We start from the raw sequence: 8,503 nt of genomic DNA on the forward strand, positions 1-8,503 counted from the left end.
TTCATTCCATTTGTGCACCTATTTTTTCAGCGCCCCTGGTGCATTTTGTTTCATGCCTGTGATTGCAATTCTCACAGTGAGACAGCATCCATCTCCCTCCTGCCCTGGACTTCCTGTTCCCATTGGTCCTTCTCTGCTGTCCTTCCTTGCCTTCTGAACTTTGTCCCCGGACAAGTCCTGCCCTTTCGGTCTCCGAGGGTTGGCTGTGTGAAACTGTTGCTTCCTGGTGTTACCATTTGAGGTCTGTCTCTTGTTTGGCTGAACTTTGAGCCAAAGGGTAAGTTCCTTCCAGGTTTGACAGGATTAACAGCCATTGTCTTGTAGATTCCACTCATTTCTGTGGGACCAGTAAGAGTTCTTTTTTAATGTTTTTTTGGCTTTCTTTCACATGTTTATTCCATCTACCAGGACCTTCATGAGGTAGCCCTTATGCATTGGGCAAGGCTCTCTACTTCTGTAGAGTTAGTCTCAGAAATCCACAGGGGCAGTTCTACACTGTGCTATAGGGTGACTATGAGTCGGCATTGACTCAATGGCACTGAGAGTATCCTGGACCTTCTAATGTGACCCCTTTAAGAGTGGTCGGTGGTGGTATTGGATGCCACTAGTTCTTCTGGCCTAAAGGAGGCTGAGGTTTAAATTGACTGTTTAGTCCTTGGACTCCAGGCGGCACCACCTCTTTCTTCTGCCCTTTGCATAGGGCAGATTGAGTAGGTGATTCCTACAGGCCTTTTCCTTGCCGCCCTTCTCTGTGACGTTCTGCAAAGGCAGAGCCTGCATGGGGCTAGCATATCCAGGTCTACAGACCTTCTGCTCCCAGATTAGACATCCTGTCGACCTCCAGCCCAGAGGTCAGGAGCTGACAGATTCAGATCTTGGGAGGAATCTTGACCTCCAGCCCAGAGGTCAGGAGCTGACAGATTCAGATCTTGGGAGGAATCTTGCAGCAGTCTGGCATCATAGCACCACCTACCTTCCCAACCTCCAAAGCTCTTCAGGCTAGGATGTCCTTCTCCAGGGACTGGTGTTTCCTGATAGCCTGGTCTCTCCTGTTCAAAATACATGAGACAAAGTCCCATTGTCTTAGCCTCTAAGGGCCATTCTCTTCTGGCTGTACTTCTTCCAACACAGATTTCTTTCAATAGAACAATAAACAGACTCATCTTTTCCTGTGGGCGGCTGGTGGTTTTGAACCGCTGATCTAGTGGTTAGCAGCTGATTGCATAACCCATTATGCCACTTGAGCTGCTGGTGGGTTGGGTAGCTTGCTAGTTATGTAAACAATGTGTATGGCTCTCTTTGGTGGTGAGACCATGAGAGTAAGGTGTATGGAATCCTAATGAGGGGATTGATCCGATTTAGTATCTCACTAGGCTTAAAACAGTGACCACCCCTCCTCCCCCCAAAAGAATTTATTTCAAAGGACGGCATTGAATCTGCAGCTCCGGGAGAGGGACATACCTGATCGGAGCACATGGGAGCAGATGAAGAGGGAGAGGAGAGAGTGTAGCACATCCTGGCCCACCAGGCTTTGAGGATGATGTTCCTGATTACAGCATCCAATCTACAGAGAGGACCACATGGCTGGCCCCACTATGAGACATGATGTCCCTCACTGACCCATCGCCCTACAGGGGACAACACCGGAGACATAGTGTGGGAATTGTGTCCAATCTGATCCCGCCACACCGAGGCAAAACATTAAGGGGGTGCAACAGAACAAGGGAACGGAGCGGCGAGATCCCCAGGGAATGCTGAAGGTGGACTTTGAGCCCAGGGCTTGGTGCCCCAACAGACTGGACTGGAAAACACTCCGGGAAGCCAACAAATAGTCCTAGAACGAACTACAAGCTTTTCTTTCTTGTTTCGTTTTATTTTTTGTCATTGGTTTATTGTTGATAATGTTTTGTTGTATATTGTTGCTTGGTTTTGCTCTGTCTTGTTTTTGTGCATGTTATTATCTCAGCAGGTCTGTCTAAATAAGATAGACTGGATGAACAATCTGGAGGAGAAAACAATGGGACCGACAGTTCTGGGAGGACACGGGAGAGGGGGAGGAGGGGGGAAAGGTAGTGGTGTTAACAAACCCAGGGATAAGGGAACAACAAGTGATCCAAATCAGTGGTGAGGAGGGTGTAGGAGGCCTGGTAGGGCGTGATGAAGAGAAATACAATCAAGAGGAATTACTGAAACCCAAATGAAGACTGAGCATGATAGTGGGACAAGAGGAAAGTCAAAGGAAATAGAGGAAAGAGCTAGGAGGCAAAGGGCATTTATAGAGGTCTAAATAAAGGCATGTACATATGTAAATATGAGCATGGGGAAATAGACCTATGTGCATACATTTATAGGTTTAGCAGAAGGACATTGGGCCTCCACTCAAGTACTCCCTCAATGCAAGAATACTTTCTTCTTTTAAATTGGCATTCTATGATGCTCACTTTCCTGACACAACCACTGAAGACAAAGCGGGTGAATAAGCAAATGTGGTGAAGAAAGCTGATGGTGCCTGGCTATCAAAAGATACAGTGTCTGGGGTCTTAAAGGCTTGAAGGTAAACAAGCGGCCATCTAGCCCAGAAGCAACAAAGCCCACATGGAAGAAGCACACCAACCTGTGTGACCACGAGGTGTCGAAGGTATCAGGCAACATCAGAACATAAAATCTTATCATAGTGTGTGTGGGGGAGTGCAGACCCAAAGCCCATTTGTAGGCCACTGGACATCCCCGTACAGAAGGGTCTCGGAGAGGAGACAAGCCAGTCAGGGTGCAATGTAGCAATGATGAAACATACAACTTTCTTCTAGTTCCTAAATGCTTCCTCCTCCCCCACTATCATGACCCAATTCTACATTACAAATCTGGCTAGACCAGAGGATGTACACTGGTACAGATAGGAACTGGAAATACAGGGAATCCAGGGCAGATGATCCCTTCAGAACCAGGGGTGTGAGTGGCGATACAGGGAGGGTGGAGGGAGGGCGAATTGGAAAGCGGGAATCGATTACAAGGATCAACATGTGACCTCCTCCCTGGGGGACGGACAACAGAAAAGTAGGTGAAGGGAGATGTTGGACGGGGCAAAATAATTTATAAATTATCAAGGGTTCATGAGGGAGGGGGGAATAGGGAGGGAGGGGGGGGGAAATGAGGAGCTGATGCCAGGGGCTTAGGTGGAGAGTAAATGTTTTTAGACTGATGAGGGCAATGGATGTACAAATGTGCTTTACACAATTTGATGTACATATGGATTGTGATAAAATGAGCCCCTAATAAAATGATCAAAAAATTTTTAAAAACCAAACAGAGCCCACCCTAGTATAAAGCGAGCACCTTAAGCTGTGGGGCTCAATCCCATGTAAGATTTTGTAACGAAATACAAGAGTTGTGAAAAATGTGGCAATAGCAAACGTTTCCTGAGTGCGCAATGACCCAGACGTAATTCGCAATGAAATATGCAATGGCCCTGAGAAGTTCCTGGTAGTGTTTGCCCATGTTGCCAATTTCTTGGGCAACGAGGGCCTATCCTGGAACACAGGGAGGACCTGCCTGCCACCTGGAAGCAGAGTGTGTCCTGTGAATGTGGAACCTCCTAGACGCAAAAGACTGCAAGACGTACCACCAGAGATGGCAGGACGCAGCACTAACGAAATGGGGACCGCACAACCGGGAGGCCGGCCGGCCATGGCACCGTGGGCTTCCCAGGCCCAGAGAGCAAGAGAGTTGGACACCTCTGGGCAGAAGGCTTGCTGGCTGAGCAGGGTACCTCCCAGCACGTATTGGTGAAGCTAAAGAGCTTAGTAACGCATGCCTGCTGCTTCCCTGATCAGCCCCATCCTCGGGCGGACAGCCTGGGTTCTGTGTGGCCGTTACCGCACATCCTCAGACACGGTTGGGGAGTAGAGTTAGGGAATGGTTGAGGTCAGAAGAGAAGACGGACGGTGCGTTTCGGAACTGGTAACGAGGTTGGAGAGAGGAGGCGTGCTCTGCCTTGTAAACAGAGCCGTGTGCTAATGTGAATGTTGGAGAAGCGTCCATGTCTCTGCCCGGTCATTTTTACCGAACCCATCTGGGCCAGTTGTGTGCCATCTCACAGGCTTTCTGGGTCTGCATAGACTTGAGAATGGCGAGCCCGAGTGAGTGGTGTTGTCAGGCGCTGTTGTCCTTTCTGACTCATCACGACCCTCTGTACCCCAGATGAAGCCCGCCGGGTCCTGCACCTCCGCTAACACCCATTGCGATGAGTCAGGCCACTGCTGCAGCCACGGCGTCAACCCAGATCATTGAGCCTCTTCCTCTCTTTCACTTTCTATCACAAAGTGGAGGATCGCGGCAGCATGACACCCTGCCAAACCACTGCGAATCCTGGCTGGCCAAGTTGACATGTCACCTCTGAACCATTAGGTCAAGCGCTGATGATGGCATTGAAGATACTGAACAGCCAGTGGCAGAATGGGCAATAACAGGGCCAAGAAGAGCTTGTTTGCAAGGGGCCCAGAGGAGTGGAGAGAGCTGTCGCACCCTGAGAAAGGCAGACTCTGGGCTCTGGACTCCCTGAGCCTGACTCCAGAGTCGTCCCCTGTCCCTCAGAAAATCACCGGCATGGGACTATGACCCATGAGTTTTAGCTGGGCCTTGCAACGGGTTATTGAAGCCACACGAGTTGTGGAGAGCACAGTGTCGTGGGGAGGATGGCTGGTGTCCGAGTTGGTAAAGAGGGTGGAGCATGAGGGTGAGCCTGACCTCTACTTCCTAGGCTCTAGCCTTGCGCTGATCTAGACTCGCCTCTCTCCTCCCGAAGCTCGGCGAGGTCCATCACTACCATTTCACAGATGCCAAGAGGACCAGGACAGAGCCCCCATGGGGAGGTTGACCTGGGGTCCTCTTAGGGCTTCTCAGTTCCAAACAAACCGTACATAGAAGGGAGTTGGGCCCTGGCCTAAGAGGCCAGTTTTCCTCTCATCTTAGGTACTGTTCTCTGTCCCTCCTCTGGGCCTCATTTTCCCAAACGGCCCCTGGGGGATTGCGCATGGGATGTTCCAAGTGTGCACTTAGTGAGGATGTGGGGCCATATTGAAGGGGACTGGGACTCGGTTGCCTGCCTCCCTACCACAGGAAGAGGTGGGTGGACTTTGTGTCAGTCTGGGTAGACTAGAGAAACAAATTCATAGACACGCATATGTGTATGGGAAAGAGGTTTATATAAAGAGAAGTTGTACATTAAGGAAGGCTCCCAGCCCAGTCCAGATCAAGTCCATAAATCTGATATCAGCCCATGTGTCCAATACCAATCTATAAAGTCCTCTTCAGACTCACAAAAGACATGCAATGATGCCAAATGCGGGAAGATAACAGGCCAATGGGTGGGAAGTCTTGTGGATCCAATGGCATTGTAAGCGTCTCAGCACTGGCAGGGGTCTCCACCTGACTCCTCCAGCTTAGGACAATTGTGTAGTTCCATGTGTCTTGTCAGCTGCTATGTCTCCCAGGTGTGAGTCTAGAGAGAGAGCGTCTCCCGCCTCCAAGGAGGAATTACAGGAGTTCCCAGAATCCTCAGGAGAAGGCCATGCCCACACAGAGGTCTTATTGGCTAGATCCTGATTGACAGGATCGACTTCACCCCTACTTTTTTTTTTTTACTGGCCAATGACTGTGTTTTATTCTCTGAATATATCCAACTCAAACTTCATTTTCAGTAACGTAAACTGTAACTTGAGTAGACAGCAATATACAAAGAATGACTTCATCAGACAATTTTCCACTGAGTCAGGTGTAGCTATCTCGATTGGTACGGACACATTTACATAATGGGCAGTGCTGGAGCCTTCTTTTCAAGCAGCCCTAGGTCTTGAAGGCACTTGGCAATTGTTCCCTTCTCCTGCTGCCCAGAGATGCCCTGCACCACGCTCTTCTCCACCCAGCTGATCATGTGCTCTTGTTCCTTTCGGCGGCCACATTTTGCACAGAGATACGATAGTCCAGGCGATTCTTCCCCAACTTGTATACTTCGTGCCACCGCTCCCGAAAGTAACCTCCAAGGTCATAGCAACACCATTCCTCTGAACAGCAGAAAGGTACTGGCGTTTCTGAACCAGGGCCTGCTGTGCCTTCTCCAAATCAGTCGCTTCCTGGGTGCCTTTGACAGAGGCCTGCTTGACCTCTCCTAGCGTGGCAATCTTTTTCCTCAGTGAGTTTATCAGACACAGACAAGCAGCCCTACCGTTGCTGTGGTCGAGAACGTTTCTGGGGTGACCACATAGATTTCTTTGGATAGAAAATAGAAAATAAGCCCAGTTCTGAGCCTGCAAGGTCCTGTGACCCCAGTTTTGGGATAAAGGAGCTGGAAGAATTCCTCAGGGATCAGCCCGAAGCGAACTTTCCCTCCATGTTCAGGAAGAGGTGGTACAGGGGCAAGACATGGCTGCCCTGTGTGAACGATCCTGGTGGCTTGCTGTGCCCCTGGACCTAGGAGAGCTGCGTTCTTCAGGGTGGGGGCCACTGTGGCCGCAGCAGAAAGTACCACCCGAGACAACATGGTGAGGCACCCGTGACAACAACCCCTACACTCTTAATCCTCAAATTGACACCAGCTTATCCATAGCACTGCATGGAACAGGCAGGCACTGTGTCCATGCTGGTGTGCAACGGGGCTTAGACATGGTCATCTGGGGCCCAAGATGCTTTCTGACACCAGTTCTAGGGCCCCGTGGCCCGTCGGGTCCTGGAGTCATTCCCACCACACCCACAAAGGGCTGCCATGCACCTGGCCAGGCGAGCCTGAAGAACAACTCAGGGTCTGCACTGTCCAGGCTGCCCCTGTGTCCACCACTTCCTTCTCTTGCCTCATCTCTCAGTCTCCCTGAATCCCTCCATGGCCCAGCCCCAGGCCCCAAAGTGCCCCAGAGCATGATGTGGTTATTGTCACAGCCCCCCTGAAGCTTGGGCTCTTGGCAACACCCTGCACGTCCTGGGTCAGAGAGAACAGGGTGCTGAGGGTCTGGGTGGAGTTGCTGGCAAACAAGGTGCCCGGGGCTGGGTCCTTCCTCACCGGGGTCCCCTTCTCCTCTCTGTGCCTATCCAGGCTCTCTACCTGCTCTCAGCTGTGGGAGCAAAAGTCCTTTCCTTTGAGAAGGTTTCCTTTATTCCAACCTCCTACCCCACTTCCTGTTGGGCAGGTCTCCCTATTCTTGGTGCATCAAATCCTCCCTATGTAGCGAAGCTGGAGCTAGAGGTGTGCGGTCGGGGGCAGGGGAGTCGGTTCACAGAGTCCCAGAGCGGCTCGCAGCCTTCTCTTCCGTGAGTTGATCTGGAAACGTTGGGAAGAGGCCACAATTGGTGGGGGGTGGGGGTGGGATTACATGGAGCACAAGGAAGAAGAAAATGTTCTAGGATTGAAGGTGTCCAGCCCTCCTTGACATGACTGAATATGGAATGGTGTGACATGTGGATAAAGGACTAATAAAAGAAAGAAAGAAAGATAAAAAAAAAAAAAGAAAGAAAGGAAAGCTGGGAAGCAGACCACTACTGTTCTGCAGAGAACATCCTCTCAGCCATGACCACCTGTATCCCCTCGTTCTGCACCGCTTTGGGGTCCACACATACACGTAGGCATATGCACCAAGACTCAGTCCCGGGTTGGATTCTGAGCACTAGGACAGGGGGATCCAGGGCCAAGGCTCAGGCTCTCTAGCCAACCCTATCTGGTGAGAGATGGAGAGTCTAGGGCCTTGGGCAGTGTGTAAATCCAGGTTGATTAGAGAAACAAATCCAGAGACACTCGTCTATGCAAGAGAGAGCTTTATATCAAAGAGCAATTTGCATATTGAGGAAACATCCCAGCCCAGTCCAGATCAAGTCCATGAGTTTGATATTAGCCCATCAGTCTGATATTAGTCCATGAATCCCTCTTCAGACTTACGCAGCCACACGCACTGATGCAAAGTGCAGGATGATCGCAGGCCAGTAGGTGGAAAGCCTTGTGGATCCAGTGGCAGTGGAAGCATCTCAGCGCTGGGGCAGGTCTCCACGTGGCTGCTCCAGCTCTCTGAGTATGGCTCTTCAGCAGGAAGGTAAAGCAAGCCTCCCCGTGGCTTGTCAACAGGAAGACCAAGGCAGAGAGAGAGAGAGAGAGAGGAAGTCCCCAGAATCCTCATGAAAAGGCCACGCCCGCAAGGGGACAGCATCAGGCTGTGACCTGATTGACAGGCTAGAGTACACCCCTACACTCTTAATACCCTCAAGTTGACAAGAGATTGTGTAACTACCACCGGCAGGAAGGCACTATGGGATCACTCAACTGGTGCCTGACCTTGGTGGGGCTGGCTTCCCTCACTTTTCTCTCCGGGGGCCCCCACCTGAGGGAGTGGTAGCTTCTAGTTCAGCCAGCACCTCAAGGAGCTTTACAGCCACGGCCTCTGCTGCGTGCTCAGCTGGACAACAGGGGCTGCTGGTTTATTCCAAGCTCTGTTTGCTCATCAGTAGAGAGACACGTTCAAACAAGACC

The 8,503-nt window shown here is 50.8% G+C and overlaps 1 pseudogene; it reads right to left on the reverse strand.

The window, feature by feature from the left end:
* Positions 1-5,800: 5,800 nt before the first annotated feature.
* On the reverse strand, positions 5,801-6,535 carry LOC142432706 (ATP synthase peripheral stalk subunit b, mitochondrial pseudogene; annotated as a pseudogene).
* Positions 6,536-8,503: the final 1,968 nt, after the last annotated feature.

The sequence above is a fragment of the Tenrec ecaudatus genome, chromosome 1 (assembly GCF_050624435.1).
Source record: "Tenrec ecaudatus isolate mTenEca1 chromosome 1, mTenEca1.hap1, whole genome shotgun sequence".
Lineage (NCBI taxonomy): Eukaryota > Metazoa > Chordata > Mammalia > Afrosoricida > Tenrecidae > Tenrec > Tenrec ecaudatus.